The sequence below is a fragment of the Panthera tigris genome, chromosome D1 (genome assembly GCF_018350195.1).
Source record: "Panthera tigris isolate Pti1 chromosome D1, P.tigris_Pti1_mat1.1, whole genome shotgun sequence".
Lineage (NCBI taxonomy): Eukaryota > Metazoa > Chordata > Mammalia > Carnivora > Felidae > Panthera > Panthera tigris.
Window position 1 is genome coordinate 62,471,667 of NC_056669.1, and position 17,686 is coordinate 62,489,352.

The 17,686-nt window shown below is 37.4% G+C and overlaps 1 protein-coding gene across 1 annotated transcript in view; it reads right to left on the reverse strand.

The window, feature by feature from the left end:
• Positions 1 to 17,686, reverse strand: part of LOC102954174 (olfactory receptor 56A4-like) — a 136,982-nt gene that overhangs the window by 109,890 nt on the left and 9,406 nt on the right. The window contains exon 2 of the mRNA XM_042959034.1: positions 97 to 363. The gene's annotated coding sequence lies outside the window, so the exon portion shown is untranslated. The remainder of the gene's footprint in view (positions 1 to 96; positions 364 to 17,686) is intronic.

Below are 17,686 nucleotides of genomic sequence, written 5' to 3' on the forward strand. Positions count from 1 at the left end.
CCCTTCCCATCAAGCTCACATTCCCAAGTTCTGAATATTGGCACTGGATTTAATCAGGGCTGACCTTACACATTCCTTAAGTCTTATACCACTAACCTTCATCTGAAACTGCCAAAAATCCTAACACCTGGAAACTTTCTTAATTTGGAGATACCTCACTCCTCCAAACTTCACTTGACTCCCAGGTTACAGAATAAATGGTCCCTGATGACTCCAACATTGATTAGGTTCTTCCTTGGATTATTCCCCAACCATTTCACAAATGAATGTTTTGTTTTTCTCCTCAGTATCTCATCCTGTAGCTCCCTCTCCTTTAAGGTGGTGGTGTACAGAGGTAGACACAAAGTTCAGAGCTGTAGTGACCTGGAAAAAAACAGAAGCTCTTGGTAATAGCTGTCATGTGAAAGCCAAAGAATTCTAAATTGCGCCAAATTATTGAGAACGGAAGAAAAAACGGGCATTCCCTCCAGTTCTATTTATCACATAACTATAAAAAGTGTACAGAATTATTCAGATCTGCAATATATCCTGTGCCAAATACTATTGTTTTTTAGGTTAGAAAACTGCAGTCTAGAAAGAAGCAAATGGCCAAGGGTCACAGATCTATTTAGTGACAGAATCAGACAAGGCCTTACATCCACCAATCCCTGATCCCTGAGCTAGAAGGTCATCACCCTGTCTCTGTGTTAGCAGTGACTTCTCCAGGGCCAAGGAAGAACATTCAGGGCTGGGTGGCCACGGGTGAGCAGTAGAGCAATCAAATATCGGGGCAGATAAGGAATTATTTAGGGAGTACGTGTCTCTCTAACACCCCTTAATACCTCCAGTGCCACGATTCGCTCATGTGAAAGTAAAAACACAAGGACACACAGAGGCCTGGGTCTGGGGTCAGAGAGGGCTTTGGAGCATAAGATAAGTGATTCACATTCCAGGCAGAAAAGATGCAGCTGGATTGATCTCACAGTTTCAGTGACAGCAGGAAGTGGTCTATAAGCATGAGGGAAAGGAGCAAAAGTCAGCACGGAGCATAATCCAAGAAAGAAGAAACAGCACAGATTAAAATGGCCAAGAACATTTGCTTTTTTCTCCAAGAGAAACCACATGATTATTGCCCATACCTTTACCACAGCCACTGAGGAAACTATGTAACCTCAGGAGAAGGCATGAGGGATGGGAAGATGGGAGATTACAGGACACCTATAGTTTTAGTGCCATGTAATAAACTCTGGACCAGAAGTCAAGGTCCTGATTTGAGGTACTATTTCTGCCATATGTCAGCTTTGTGACCATAAGCAAAGCTAACCATTTTCAAGCCTTAGTTTCCTTACATGTGAAATGAATAAATTAAAACCTATCTCACAGGATCATTATGAAAATTCAATGAGATATTATATGTGAAAATCTTTTGTCAAAATCTGAAAACAGTAACATTATTTTCACTGAATTATAAGAAATAAACAATTCATTTGGAGGAATCTGGTTAAGAGCAACAGAAACTTCAGTGATTCAGAGACAATGCATTTGATTTGACAAAGAATGGTATGTTGATCCCATGGGTAGATGTTGTGTAGTAGTAATCCAGAGACACATAGTCAAAAATACCATATCCTCCCCAACACGGCTCCTTTCTTCCCTCCTAACCACAGACTATTCCCCTCAGCACCCTCAGGGAATGATGCTGTGTGTGTTGGTAGTGGGGGAGGAAGGGGTTGGCTGGTGTCAAGAAATGTGGTTCTGACCTCCTGAGCATCTGCTTCAAATAATTCTCAAAATTGCCCATCCTTAAGCCTCAGCCCACCTTGTGGAACCTAACAGTATCTTCAGAACAGTTTAAGAAATAATTACTTCTGATCTCCCAACTGTCTCCTGAGGACCCAGCAAATGTCCCTCATTATAACCTCGTGCCTCAAGGAAAAGTCTGACCCGGTAAGCTCAGCTCCTTTACTTCCATCAGGAAAGAGGGTTAAGGGAGGTAAGGGGTCCTGGAGCCAGAAGAATCCAGGACACATACTGAGGTGCCTCCATAATGTTTCCTTATGACTCACTCAAAGAGGAACATATTTATAAATAGCTTATTATTGAGCCAGGATTGGAAAGATGTTTGCCTACTTGGAAGGAAGTAATCCTAATATACCTGATCCCTCTCTTGCTTATATCCATATAATACAAAAGGTCCAGATAGACTTCTGATGATGTACACATCATCAATATTGATATTTCCAATTTTCTTCAGTGATACCAAGACCATGCATTTCCACCCCAGACAGCCTATCAGATTATGCAGATCTGGAAATGTTGGGGGAAAGCTAATTTGTGGATGAAGTCTGTATGTATCTCTTTTCCTTGGGCCTACCCTTGGTCATTACTCACCAAAGATCTGCACTGTTTAACCTACAAAAGGATGAGAAAAAGTTAAGTTACCAGTCAAATCCCAAGAACAGGGTATTTAATGGGCACCTTTTCAGGCATTGCCTGTAGGGATCCAAAATGAAGTTCCCACCAACAAGACACCAATTAGCACTTCTGCCTCTTCTTCAAAAAAAGATTTAACAAGGTCTCTTCCTCTTATTGGGACCCCAGGGAACAGGCCCAGCAGGGAATATTTTGAACCGCATACTCCAGGGTGTCATGTCAAGAGAGGGCCAAGGCCCTGCAGCCAGAAGCAAGGTGTGGCTTCCTCCCATAGGGAAGGGGACCACCTGGTTTGATGAACAAGCAAGATCTGATCTAGGGAGAATGAGGAAGAAGGCAGGGAGATTGGAGGTGTGGGGGGCGGTGGGCAACACCAGGTCCAACATACAACATTACCTAGATGACCCCTCCACGACATAGGTGGAACCATGAGAGAAAGAATGGATTAAAGGTATAAGCTTTTAAGAGAAAAGAGAACCTGGCCTGGGAATAAGAGTGAAGAAAATGTCAAGTGCCTGAACTCAAAACAGTAGGTACAAAGGTAAACCAAGTCTTGTAGGTATTTCCATCCATACATTATGTCACCTTAAGTGAAACTACCTACAATTCTCTCCATTCTTAACCAATCTCTCTACATTTGACTCTCATCTCAGCCACCAAAATCACTCCTGAAAATGGTGCCAGATTAATCTGTGGAGGATGTTCAATAGTATGAAGGATCTGGACATTGCCTTGGATTGAGAGAGTTTTGAAAAATTGAGTGTGTACAGCTTACACAAGAGAACACTTGTGGTGGCATGCATGATTTTTAATGGGTTCTTCAAGTCCAGGAAGAAACTCCCTATGAGAGAAAATTATTTGTTTTATGAAGCCAAAGGAAAAAAACAAGAACAAACACATTCAAATTTATGGTTCAGAACTCAGCAAGACCTTTGTGTCTTCAGAATGATAAACCTTATCAGAAAGACAGAGGTGTACACAGGGTATACTGGAAAGGAACAGCACAAGGTTTACAGGAAGAGTCAGTATGCAAAATCAGGTCATCCATTTCTGACAGCCATGCTCTAAGGGTACTATCCAGTTCCGGAGGGGAAAAGAAGACATAGCAGGTGTCATTGCAGGTACAGCCAGGATTATGAACGCTAACATGAGGCATTCAGTTTTCTAACAGAGAAGTCAAGCTGGGTAACAGTGAGCTTACAGGAGATGACGCTATGATGTGTATGAAACTGTAGAGAGATGTATTATGAAGCAGAAAATATCAGCACAGAACCCTAGTGGAGGAGGAGGGAGTAGGCAGGACAAGTAGCAAGAGCAATACAAAGTTCAGTCTAAGAGGCACTGGTAACAATCACAGGAACTTCAGTCCAGGAAATAAACAAAAGTCTCAGAACTAGAAATCTAGATTAGTGTGAATATGGACTGCCTGACTGAAACTCTGAACCCTCACCTTGCAAAAAACATCAAGAGACTGGAATTGTCCAAAGATCCAAAAATAGTCAAGGGATTGGAATCAATAATTTGGATCAAAAAATATATTTCCTGGGTTCCTCTTAAACTTTAAACCCCTTTTAAACAGGGTCAGGTGGAAGATACACATCAAACTAAAGCAAAGCATGACCAAAGGCAAAGCAGAGGCATATGCAAGGATCTGTAGCCACACCACGGAGAGATGGGAAAACCATGGAGAGAGACATCTGATTATGCCTGTGGGGATCACAGAAGGCTTAAAAAATGAGGTAACATGAGAGAGGAAAGTTGAATAATGGAACAGAATGTTCCAGAATGACTCACTAGCACTAAAAGGAACTCCAAACTCATAAAGTATGGAATTCTTGATGGAAAGCTAAGAAGAGATCAATATTAATGAAGCAGTGCAGAGGGATGAGATTTGAGAGGAAGGTTGGCCCCAGACTATGGCAGGTCTTAAGTGCTCTTCTAGATGGCACTACATGTTAATAAGAGGTCAAGGAACTTGTTTAAGCACAGCAGTGACACGGATAGGTTAGTGCTTTAATAGATTTCTTTCATAGTGTTCTGGGCATAGGAAGATGATGTGATAATAGAGTGAAGTAAGCATTAGATCAAGTCTTTACTGGAAAATTCTATCAAATATTTAAGAAAGAAACAATGACAATCCTTACAATAGAAATAATAATGCAAACTTTTAGAAAACAGAGGAAAAAGGAACACTTTCCAATCCATCTTACAAGGCCAGTATTAATCTGATGACGAAATCATATAGACAGTACAAGATAGGAAAATCCAAACCAAAGTCCCTCATGAGCAGAGATATAAAAATCCTTAACAAATGATTAGCAAATACTATCCAACAATATATAAAAAGATTATTATATCATGAGTAGGTGGGGCTTCCCCAAGAATGCACAGTAGTTTATCATTCAAAAGTAAATTGTCATATTAACAAAATAGTGAAAAGTATACATATCATATCATCCTAATAGAGACAAAAATAAAATCATATGAAAACAACATTTATTCATAATAATAATAGAAAAAATGCTCAGCATATGGGAAATAATAAGGAATTTCCCAAACATGGGAAAAAAAGGCATTAATGTAAACCTTCAATATCATACATAATAGTAAAAAGTTGAGGACTTTCTCCCTAAAATCAGGATTATCAATGGATATTCATGATTGCGCTACAGGTGTTAACCACTGAAATAAGACAAAAAATAAAATCTTAGGGATTGGAAAATAAGAAGTAAAATGTAATCACTTGCAAACAACATGGATGTATGTAGGAAAGCCTAAGATCTGTACTAATAATTGAATTTAGCAAGATAACACGATACAAACTCAATACAAAATTGATTTTCTGCATTTCTACAAACTAGCTATGAAAAAATTGGAAAACTAAATTTACAGTTATTATGTACAATTAAATCAAAATATATCAAATATTCAGGGATAAACTTGATAAAATATTTCTGAGTCCCTAAATCACTACTAAGAGAAATTAAAGATCTAACTTAATGGAGAGAAATACTATATTCATGAATTTGTATCCTTGAAAATTGCTCCAACTGTGAGAAGGATGGGCAGAACATATCATACAAATTGGTGTCAAAAGAAAGCTGGAATAGCAATATTTATACCGGACAAAATAGACTTTAAAACAAAGACTATAACAAGAAACAAAGAAGGGCACTATATAACAAAAGAGGACAATCCAACAAGATATAACCACTGTAAATATTTATGCACCCAACATAAAAGCACCGAAACACATAAAATAGTTAATAACAAATATAAAGGAACTAATCAATAATAATATAATAGTAGGAGACTTTAATGCCCTACTTACATCAACAGACAGAGCATCTAAACAGAAAATCAACAAGGAAACAATGGCTTTGAATGACACACTGGAACAAATAGTTTTGACAGATATATTCAGAACATCCCATCCTAAAACAACAGAATATAAATTATTCTCAAGTACATACAGAACATTCTCCAGAATGGATCACATATTAGCCCACAAAACAAGCCTCAACAAATACAAGAAGATCAAAATCCATGAATATTTTCTGAGCACAATGCTATGAAACTACAAATCAACAAGAAAAAAACCAGAAGGACCATAAATACATGGAAGCTAAATAACATGCTACTAAACAATGAATGGGTCAAGCAGGAAATCAAAGAAGAAATTAAACAGTACATGAAAACAAATGAAAATGAAAACGCAATGGTCCAAAACCTCAGATGCAGCAAAAACAGTTCTAAGAGGGAAGTTTACAGCAATACAGGCTTACCTCAATAAGCAAGAAAAATCTCAAATAAACAACCTAAATTGCACCAAAAGGAGCTAGATAAAGAATAAACAAAACCCAAAACCAGCTGAAGAAAGAAAATAATAAAGGTTAGAGCAGAAATAAATGATATAGAAACTAAAAAACAATAGAGCATATCAATGAAACCAGGAGATAATTCTTTGAAGAAAACATCAATACAATTGATAAACCATTAGCCAGACTTACCAAGAAAAAATGGAAAGGACTCAAATATATAAAGTCATGAATGAAAAAGGAAAAGAACAAACAACACCACAGAAATACAAACAATTGCAAGAGAATATTATGAAAAACTATATGCCAACAAATTGGACAACTTTGAAGAAATGGATAAATTTTTAGAAACATATGAACTACCAAAACTGAAACAGAAAAAAATCTATAGAAAATTTGAACAAACCAATAACCAGCAAAGAAATTGAGTAAGTAATTTAAAAACTCCCAATAAACAAAAGTCTAGAAACAGATGTCTTCACAGGGGAATTCTACCAAACATTTAAAAAAGAGTTAATACTTATTTTTCTCAAACTATTCCAAAAAATAGAAAAGAAATGAAAACTTCCAAATTTATTCTATGAGGCCAGCATTACCCTGATACCAAAACCAGATAAAGACTCCACTACAAAAGAGAACTATAGGGGCACCTGGGTGGCTCAATCGGCTGGGCATCTGACTCTTGGTTTCAGCTCAGGTCATGATCTCACAGTTCACGGGATTGAGCCTCACATGGGGCTCTGTTCCAGCAGCGTGGAGCCTGCTTGGGATTCTCTCTCTCGCTCTCCCTCTGCCCCTCTCCCGTTCTCTCTCTCCCAAAATAAATAAATTTTTAAAAAGAGGAACTACAGGCCAATATCCCTGCTGAACATAGATGCAAAAGTTTGTCAACAAAATGCTAACAAACCAAATTCAAAATACACTTTAAAAAAATCATTCACCATAATCAAGTGGGATTTATTCCTGGGTTGCAAGGGTGATCCAATACTCACAAATCATTTACTGTGATACATCACATCAATAAAAGAAAGAATAAGAACCATATGACATTTCACTAGATTCAGAAAAAGCATTTCACAAAGTACAACATCTATTCATGATAAAAACCTTCAACAGAAAAAGGGAACATACCTCAACATAATAAAGGACATCTATAAAAAACCCACAGCTAACATCATCCTTACTGGGGAAAAACAGAGTTTTTCCTCTAAAGTCAGGAACAAAACAAGGATGTCCACTCTTACCACTTTCATTCAACATAGTACTAGAAAGTCCTAACATCAGCAATCAGACAACAACAAATAAATAAAAAGCAGCCAAACTGGTAAGGAAGTAGTAAAACTTACACTATTTGCAGATAACATGATCCACACATAGAAAACCCAAAAAACTCCACCAAAAAAACTGCTAGAGCTAATCAACAAATTCAGTAAAGTCTCAGGATACAAAACCAATGTACGGAAATCAGTTACATTTCCATACACCAATAATGAAGCAGGAAAAAGAGAAATTAAGAAAACAATACCATTTAAAACTACACCCAAAAGAATAAGATATCCAGGAAAAAAACCTAACCAAAGATGTGAAAGACCTATACTCTAAAAACTATACAACACTGATGAAAGAAATTGAAGAGGACACAAAAGAAATGGAAAGATATTCCATACTCACGGATTGGGAGAACAAATATTATTAAAATGTCCATACTAGCCAAAGCAGTCTGCACACTTAACACAATCCCTATCAAAATACAAACAGGATTTTTTACAGAACTAGAACAAACAATCCTAAAATTTGTATGAAACCACAGAAGATCCTGAATAGCCAAAGCAACCTTGAAAAGAAAAGCAAAGCTGGAGGCATCACAATTCTGGACTTCAAGTTATTTTGCAAAGCTGTAGTGATCAAGACAAATGGTAATAACACAGAAGTAGATATATATAGATCAATAGAACAGAATGAAAAATACAGAAATAAACTCACAATTATATGGTCAATTAATCTTCAACAAAGCAGGAAAGAATATCCAATGAATGAATTGGATGAAGACAGTCTTTTCAACAAATGGTCTTGGGAAAACTGGCCAGCCGAATGCAAAAGAATGAAACTGGACGACTTTCTTATACCAATCACAAAAATAAATTCAAAATGGATTTCCAAATGACATATTTGATAAAGGGTTAGTATCCAAAATAAATAAAGAACTTACAAAACTCAACACTCAGAAAACAAATAATCCAATTTAAAAATAGGCAGAAGACATGAACAGACATTTTTCTGAAGAAAACATACAGATGGCCAAGAGACACATGAAAAGATGCTCAGCATCACTAATCACCAGCGAAATGCAAATCAAAACTACAATGAGATATCACCTCTCACCTATCAGAATGGCTAAAATCAACAATACGATGAAACAACATGTGTTGGTGAGGATGTGGAGAAAAAGGAATACTAGTGCACTTTTGGTGGGAATGCAAACTGGTGCAGCCACTGTGGAAAATAGTATGGAGGTTTCTCAAAATTTAAAAATAGAGCTACCACACAATCCAGCAATCACACTACTGGGTATTTACCCAAAGAATACAAAAATACTAATTCAAGGGGATACACGTGCCCTTATGTTTATAGCAGCATTACTTACAATAATGAAGATATTGAAGCAGCCTAAATGTCCTTTGATTAATGAATGGATAAAGATGTGGTATGTATCTATCTATCTATCTATCTATCTACTCTATAGAGAGATCTATAGATAGATAGATAGATAGATAGATAGATAGATAGATATAGGTATAGATATAAATATATATAATGGCATATTATTCAGCCATAAAAAGAATGAAATCTTGCCATTTGCAACAGCGTGGATGGAGCTAGAGAGTATTATGCCAAGCAAAATAAGTCAGAGAAAGACAAACACCATATGATTTCACTAATCTGTGGAATTTAAGAAACAAAAGAGACAAGCAAAAGGGAAAAAATAAGAGAGACATACACACAAACCAAGAAACAGGCTTAATTATAGAGAACAAACTGATGGCTACCAGAGGGGGAAGTGCAGGGAGTGGGGGGATGGGTTAAATAGATGATAGGGATTAAGGAGTGCAATTGTCATGATGAGCACAGGGTGATATATGGAAGTGTTGAATTACTATATTGTACACCTGAAATTAATATATAACACTGTATGTTAACTAACTGGAATTTTTTTTAAAAACCTAAAATTAAATTAAAAAAAAAAAGTAAATGGTTAACCTAAAAAGACTTGAGTGACTACCTACTGGTGCTTTCCATGGGACTGGGGGCTGAGTACTTCTATTCCCTAAGCCAAGCCTTGACATACATCTAAGATCATTGGGGGCTATGGCAAAAGACATCAAGCCTTGATACACACAGGAAAAAAGATTAAAAAGAGCCTCATGGAGGACCTAGGGAGTACACAAGAAGGTCTAGGGCAATTCTGGGCTCCAATTTGTGCAACAGCCCAGGCCCCAGGGGAGAGGAGAAGTTGTACTCTCAGCAACAAAGGCATAAAAGACAGGTGTAGCCAAGAGAATAGAAGCAGTTACAGAAGGCAGTTCCATTTGGAGAGGATCTCTCCAGGACCTCCTAGCAGGGAGTAACCAGGGGCCAAGGGGAGGGGAGGGCAGGGGGCTGTTTTCTTGCTCTGTTTTCCTAGGTCTTGGTTCCAGTTGCTCTGCCTCTCTTTTTCCCACTCCTTTGGCTTTCTCATCTTGCTTCCTTCATTTAATCCTTCTGACTTTGGCCCTCTTTTTCCTAAGATCTTGCCTACAGAGACAAAAGCCTGAGATCTGGAAAACCAGTGAGAAAAAGGAGACTCAGGTCTCCTCTGGACATGTTAGAGGGAGTAGAAACCCCTGTCTTACAAACGAGCAACCAAAGTCTGCCTCACAGAGCCTGACACAGGGGAGGTTTGCTGTCAAAGCTGAAAGAACGGTGCCAGCAGGAGATCCTCCCATTTAAATTATGGATCCAAGATCCTAAAAAGAGATAGCGATTGAATTTACCCATATCTGATTTTTTTTAAATCAATAACTAGAAATAGACATCAAATTATCATAATAATAGAGAACATTGCTCAGAAAAGTATTAGCCAGCAGTACACTGAAGGGAAAGTTCTAAAGACATTCTACTTCAAGTCTAGACATAGACACAGATGTTGACTATCACTCTTTCTTTATATTGTTTAGAAACTTATAAATGTTTTACTTTAAGATGCAAAATAAAAATTTACAATTGTCAATCTTATCTAATGATAGGAAATACATTCTTCTACCAAAAAAATGTGGGGAAAAAAATTACTGAAAAGCAATTTGCCTTGGAAAGTAAAAGAGCTGTATTTTGAGAAATGTCTTAAAATTTTAACAATAGTCATTAGAAGGTTTCGTAGGTAACAAGCCAATTAGGAAATACAAAGAGAGACAAAAGTAATAATAATAGAAAACATCCCCAAAATATCTATAACAAAAAGGAAAAACACAGATTTCTCAATGGAAAGAATCAATCATCTCGGGTCGTGATCTCATGGTTTGTGATCTCATGGTTTGCGGGATCTCAAACCCGCATCAGGCTCTGCGCTGACTGTGCAGAGCCTGCTTGGGATTCTCTTTCTCCCTCTCTCTCTGCCCCTCCCCTGCTCTCTCTCTCTCTCTCTCTCTCTCAAAATAAATAAATAAAGTTTAAAAATATATATAATATTCCAACAAAATAACATTTAAATTAATTAACATTAATTTAAAACATTTTTTGAAGTTATTACTAAGAATTTCCCCTACCATGTGGTAAATACATGTTTTTAGTGACACTAAAAACAGAAAAGATTGTCCTGGGAAGCAGTGACCTTTGAATATATGTTGGAATTTAATATAGGACTAAAAAAGTGCATTCAGGATAGTGGGAGAAAAAGGCTTATTTACTGAATGGTGCTGGAACAATGGTTTAACTATTAGTGGGGTGAAATTAATGTACTTTTTCACTCCATGTGAAATTTCAAATTCATTTAAAAATTAAATTTAAAATAAACTTCGGTAAAGAATATGCTAGTAAATACTTATTGAAATACTAGATTTTATGTTATTAAAAGTTTAAAAGTCATGAAATAATATTAAAAAGTACAATTGTTATGACCACATAAAAGTTTGTGTATGCAGGTGAGTAAATCATTTTTTAGAAAAGACAGAATTTAATGGAAAATGAATTGGAGGAAATACTTCCAGAAAATTCAACAGAGGTAATACCCTTAAGATATAATGAAATTTTTTTAAGAAGATATAATGAAATCCATACAAATTAATAAGACTGTATACTCCAAACTGAGCACTTGAAAAACATTATTGCACTTAATACTACAAGGTAAGTTGCACATAAAGACAAAAGAGAAAACTAATGAAGAAGCCCATGAATGGAAAATATATCTTTGAAAATGTCAAAGCTCACTCAACAGTGAAGTGAAAACTTCAACCAAAATTGAAATATCACTTTTACTCACTCTATTAATAAAGACTTTTAAGTTAAATTTCCTAATTTGGAATGTGATGAAATGGATGGATATGATGAAATAAACACAGTCTTAAACTCTGGGTGTGTAAAGTACTACAATGTCTCTATGAAGCAACATTTCAGTATATTTCAAGATTATTTAAAATATCCATATTCTCCTACAGGGGCAGAATAACCTCTTGAAAGACAATTTGGGGGAGGAGCCAAGATAGCAGAACAGCATGGAAGCTTTTTGTGTGTCTCGCATCCATGAAATACAGCCAGACCAACACTAAACATCCTACACACCTAGAAAACTGATTAGAAGATTAACACAACAATCTGCACAACCTGAACCACAGAATTCAGGAGGTATGCAGCACAGAGAGGTGAACTTGGGGAGCGAGAAGCTGTGGTGGAAAGGGGGCCACTTTTGCGGGTGGAGAGAGGACGGAGACTGGGGAGGGGGGAGTATACAGTAAAAGCACCCCTCCCCAAAAACAGCTGGAGAGAAAGTGGAAAATTGGAAACAGCCACAGGGACTAAGCTAAAAAGGGAGAAAAGAGAAAGGAGAGGGTTTAAATTCCATTAAGACGGTAAACAAGGGGAGAGCAAAGGCTGCAACTCCACAGTTCAATACCTGGCGGTGCTCTGGTGGGAAAGGTGAATCCCCAGGAACAGAGTGGGGTCCAGGAGGTTCTCAGGCCGCACGGGGAAAAGTGGTTCCACTGCTGGAAGGACATTTCGTAGAGGCTGTTGAAGCCACCTGGTCCCAGCAGCCCCCGGAAGGCAGCCACATTCGCTGGTGCTGGGGCAAGGTTGTTGAGGGTGAAGCCCAGTGGCAGATGTGTGTTGCAATTTTCCATGGTCCCTGAAATGCTGCTGCTACACTGTCTCATGATCTTTTTTAGGGCCGGGCTGGCACCTGGCCATAGTCTCAGGGCACCAGCAACAGCAGGGTCCAGTGGGCATTCCTGGGTGCAGCCAACATTCGGCCATTACTCATTCAGCCATTGCTCGGTGAGACCCTCCCGCAGACCAGACGGGCGGAGTGGGTCAAAGCCGCAGTCCTTCGGAAGTAAGGGGCCGGGGAAAATAGCCACACCTGAGACAAAACTCGGGAGAGAGGTACTGCCTGGGGACTGGTCACGGAGAGTGGAAAAGAGGAGAGTCGATGAGAGCTGAAGACAGAGGACCGGTGCGCAATTGCTGATCAGGGAGAACAGACTGGGTGGCTGGGTGGCGCCGTTTTTCACCACTCCCTTATATGCATATGCGTGTGCACCAACAAGCACCGCAACAAGCCACCCCAGTAGGCTAGCAGCGCCATCTAGTGGAGAGCGGAGCTGTTACACCGGGGCCTGCCTAACTGAGCCAACTTCACTCTTCAAGAACACAAACCTCACCGCGGGCTTAATTTATGGACTACAAAGAGCTACATAGACTGACCGACCTCTAGGGGAAAACAAAGCAATTTCAGTCCTACTTCAATCTGTTAGCAGGTTCATCTATTCAATTTTTTTTCCCTTTTTCCTTTTTCTCTTTTACAATTCTTTTCTTTTTCTTGAATAAAGAGAAAAAAACTCATTTTTATTTTTAATTTTTATTAAAAATATCTCTCTTTAATTTTTATTACTATATTTTTTGCTTTTGTGTAAATTTTCTCAAATTCTACTTTACTTTCATCCTTTTATTTTAGTCTACTTCAGTGTACTCACCTTTTCAAATTTTCAAACAATTTCCTTTTTTTCTTTCTTTTCTTCTCTTTTTCCTTTCTTTTCTTTTTCTTGAATGCAGAAACAGAAAAACTTCATTTTTACTTTCAATTTCTTTTAAATATTTTTATTTAATTTTTATTACTATATTTTTTGCTCTTATGTAATTTTTTTCAAATTCTATCTTACTCCCATCATTTTATTTCAGTCTACTACAGTGTATTCACTTTTTCAAATTTTGAAACGATTTTTTTGTCTTTACTTTTATGTTTTCTATTTTTTATCTTTTTTCTGTTTTTCCTTTCTTTTTTCTTAAATACGGAAAATGAAAAAGTTCATCATCTCTTTTTAATTTTTATTAAAAACATTTTTCTATACGTTTTTTGTACTATATTCTCTACTTTTGTGTATTTTAGTCTACTTTAGTGTATTCACTTTATCAAATTCTCAAACGATTTCCTTTTTTTTCTTCTCCCCTCCTTTTTTTTTTTTTGTTTATTTGTTTGTTTCTCTAATCTGTCAAACCACTTTCAACACCGACACCAAAACACACCTAGGATCTAGCATCATCTATTCGATTTTTGTGTGTCTGTGTTTTTAATTTTAATATTTTTTTAATTTCAATTTTTCTACCTCATTAATTCCTTTTCTCCCTTCAAAATGAAAAAAACGAAGGAATTCATTCCAAAAGAAAGAGCACGAAGAAACGACAGCCAGGGATTTAACCAACACAGACACAAGCAAGATGTCTGAACCAGAATTTAGAATCACGATAATAAGAATACTAGCTGGAGTTGAAAATAGACTAGAATCCCTTTCTGCAGATATAAAAGAAGTGAAAAATAGCCAAAATAAAATTAAAAATGCTATAACTGAACTGTAATCATGGATGGATGCAGTGGCGGCAAGGACGGATGAGGCAGAACAGAGAATCAGCAATATAGAGGATGAACTTATACAGAATAACGAATCAGAAAAAAAGAGGGAGATTAATACAAAAGAGCACGATTTAAGAATTAGAGAAATCATGGGGGGCCTGGGTGGCTCAGTAAGTTAAGTGTCCGACTTTGGCTCAGGTCAAGATCTCAGGTTCGTGAGTTAGAGCCCCACGTCGGGCTCTGTGCAGACAGCTCAGAGCCTGGAGCCTGCTTCAGATTCTGTCTCTCTCTCTCTCTCTGCTCCTCCCCTACTCATGCTCTGTCTCTCTCTCTCTCTCTCTCTCTCTTCAAAAATAAATAAAAACGTTTTAAAAAAAAAGAATTAGAGAAATCAGTGAGTCATTAAAAAGGAACAACACCAGAATCATAGGGAAGACAGAGAAATAGGGGTATAAGGGTTATGTGAGCAAATCATAGTGGAAAACTTTCCTAACCTGGGGAAAGACACAGACATCAAACTCCAGGAACCACAGAGGACACCCATTAGATTCGACAAAAACCGACCATCAACAAAGCATATCCTAGTCAAATTCACAAAATACTCAGGCAAGGAGAGAATCATGAAAGCAGCAAAGGAAAAAAAGTCCCTAACCTACAAGGGAAAAAACATCAGGTTTGCAGCATACCTATCCACAGAAACCTGGCAGGCCAGAAAGGAGTGGCAGGATATATTCAGTGTGCTGAATCAGAAAAATATGCAGCCAAGAATTCTTTATCCAGCAAGGCTGTCATTCAGAATAGAAGGAGAGATAAAAAGTGTCGCAGACAAACAAAAAGTAAGTGAGTTTGTGACCAGTAAACCAGCCCTGAAAGAAATTTTAAGGGGGACTCCCTGAGGGGACAAAAGATGAATATATATATCTCAAAAGCAACAAAGATTAGAAAGGACCAGAGAACACCACCAGAAACTCCAACTCTACAAGCATCATAATGGCAATAAATTTGTATCTTTCAGTACTCACTCTAAACATCAATGGACTCAATGCTCCAATCAAAAGACATAGGGTAACAGAATGGATAAGAAAACAAGATCCATCTATATGCTGTTTACAAGAGACCCACTTGAGACCTAAAGACACCTTCAGATTGAAAGGGGATAGAGAACCATCTATCATGCTAATGGTCAACAAAAGAAAGCCTGAGTAGCCATACTTATATCAGACAATCTAGACTTTAAAATAAAGAGTGTATCAAGAGATGCAGAAGGGCATTATATCATAATCAAGGGGTCTATCCACCAAGAAGACCTAACAATTGTAAACATTTATGCGCCAAATGTGGCAGCACCCATATATATTAATCAATTAATCACAAACATAAAGAAATTCATCGATAGTAATACCATAATAGTAGGAGACTTCAACACCCCACTCACAGCAATAGACAGATCATCTCATCAAAAAATCAACAAGGAAACAATGGCTTTCAATGACACATTGGACCAGATGGACTTAACACATATATTCAGAACATTTCATCCTAAAGCAGCAGAATATACATTCTTCTCAAGTGCACATGGAAAGTTCTCCAGAATAGACCATATACTGAGACACAAATCAGCCCTAAGTAAGTACAAAAAGATCGAGATCATACAGTGCATATTTTCAGACCACAACGCTATGAAACTCGAAAACAACCACAAGAAAAAATTTGGAAAGGTAACAAATACTTGGAGACTGAAGAACATCCTACTAAAGAACAAATGGGCTTACCAAGAAGTTAAAGAGGAAATTAAAAAGTATATGACAGCCAATGAAAATGATAACACCACAACCAAAACCTCTGGGACGCAGCAAAAGCAGGCATAAGAGGACAGTATATAGCAATCCAGGCCTTCCTAAAGAAGGAAGAAAGGTCTCAGATACACAACCTAACCTTACACCTTAAGGAGCTGGAAAAAGATCAGAAAATATAACCCCAAGCCAGCAGAAGACAGGAAACAATAAAGATTAGAGCAGAAATCAATGCTATCGAAACCAAAGTAACAGAAAAGATCAATGAAACCAGAACCTGGTTCTTTGAAAGAATTAACAAAATTGATAAATCACTAGCCACTTTGATCAAGAAGAAAAAGGAAAGACCCAAATGAATAAAATCAAGAATGAAAGAGGAGAGATCACAACCAACACTACAGAAATAAAAACAATAATAAGAGAATATTATGAGCAATTATATGCCAATAACATGGGTAATCTGGAAGAAATGGACAAATTCCTAGAAACATATACACTACCAAACTGAAACAGGAAGAAATAGAAAATTTGCACAGGCCCATAACCAGTAAGGAAATCGAAATAATAATCAAAATTCTGCCAAAAAAGAAGAGTCCAGGGCAACAAAGCTTTCCAGGGGAATTCTACCAAACATTTAAGGAAGAGTTAACACCTATTCTCTCGACACTGTTCCAAAAAATAGAAATGGAAGGAAAACTTCCAAACTCTTCCTAGGAAGCCAGCATTACCTTGATTCCAAAACCAGAGACCCCACTAAAAAGGAGAAATATAGATCAATTTCCCTGATGAACATGGTTGCAAAAATCCTCAACAAGATATTAGCCAACCAGATCCAACAATACATTAAAAAAATTATTCACCACGTCCAAGTGGGATTTATACCTGGGATGCAGGGCTGGTTCAATATCCACAAAACAATTAATGTGATTCATCACATCAGTAAAAGAAAGGACAAGAACCATATGATCCTCTCAATAGATGCAGAGAAAGCATTTGACAAAATACAGCATCCTTTCTTGATAAAAACCCTCAAGAAAGTAGGGATAAAAGGATCATACCTTGAGATCATAAAGCCATATAAAGTGACCCAATGCTAACATCATCCTCAGTGGGGAAAAACTGACAGCTTTCCCCTAAGACCAGGAACAAGACAGGGACGTCCACTCTTGCCACTGTTATTCAACATAGTATTGGAAGTCTTAGCCTCTGCAATCAGACAACACAAAGAAATAAAAGGCATCCAAATCGGCCACAAGGAGGTCAAACTTTCACTCTTCGCAGATGACATGGTACTCTGTATGGAAAACCCAAAAGATTCCACCAAAAAACTGCTAGAATTGATTCATGAATTCAGCAAAGTTGCAGGATATAAAATCAATGCACAGAAATCGGTTGCATTCCTATTCACCAAAAATGAAGTGACAGAAAGAGAATCAAGGAATCAATCCCATTTACAGTTGCACAAAAAACCATAAAATACCTAGGAATAAATCTAACCAAAGAGGTGAAAAATCTATACACGGAAAACTATAGAAAGCTTATGAAAGACAATGAAGAAGACACAAAAA